A 778-nucleotide genomic window follows, 5' to 3' on the forward strand; every position below is an offset into this window, starting at 1 on the left:
AATGAATTTAACTTTATGAAAAAAATGTTGGTAAAGTTTCGACCAGTTTTTAAGGTAGCTAATATTCTAAATGTCTTGAATTTACTGTAACTGTTATTAGCAATTTAACATTTTATGGATTATTTTTAAGTTGAACCTCCTGTATTCAAAATAAATTAGATTTTCATAATATTTAAAAAATGAATAATTAATTTTGAAGATTATTTTCACCAATATAATTCTGGAAAGTTTTCGAAAGGTTACATTTAGGATTTCTAAATGCTGATTTTAAAGAAAGTGCATTTCTTTGAAAAGAAACTTAGACTCATCATAATTTCTGCAAAAATATTTTTATGATTCAGAAATAAATGCTCCTCTTGGCAACACATATACTAAAACTGGAATAATACAGAGAATTTTAGCATGGCCCCCTCCAAGGATGACAAGCAAATTTGTGAGGCATTTCATGTTTTTTAAGTTCTCATGGCAATGGCAACAGAAACAAAAAGTGTGACAAGTGAGACCTCATTAAACGTAAGAACTTCTGCACAGCAAAAGAAATTATCAACAGAGTAAACAGACAACCTACAGAATAGGAAAAAATATTTAAAAACTGTGGATTCAATAAATGCCAGAATCTATAAGGAACTTAAAACAAGCAAACAACAAATAGCCTCATTAAAAATGGGCAAAAAACATGGACAGATATACAAGCATCCAACAAACATATGAAAAATGCTAAACATCCCTAACCATCAGAGAAATGCAAATCAAAACTACAATGAGATACCATCTCACA

General features: G+C 29.2%; 1 non-coding gene across 1 annotated transcript; it reads left to right on the forward strand.

The window, feature by feature from the left end:
- Positions 1 to 347: 347 nt before the first annotated feature.
- Positions 348 to 453, forward strand: LOC118152538 (U6 spliceosomal RNA). Its single transcript, XR_004741294.2, has one exon. It is a non-coding gene; the product is annotated as a U6 spliceosomal RNA (small nuclear RNA).
- The last annotated feature ends 325 nt before the right edge of the window (positions 454 to 778 follow it).

This window comes from Callithrix jacchus, chromosome 3 (assembly GCF_049354715.1).
Source record: "Callithrix jacchus isolate 240 chromosome 3, calJac240_pri, whole genome shotgun sequence".
NCBI lineage: Eukaryota > Metazoa > Chordata > Mammalia > Primates > Cebidae > Callithrix > Callithrix jacchus.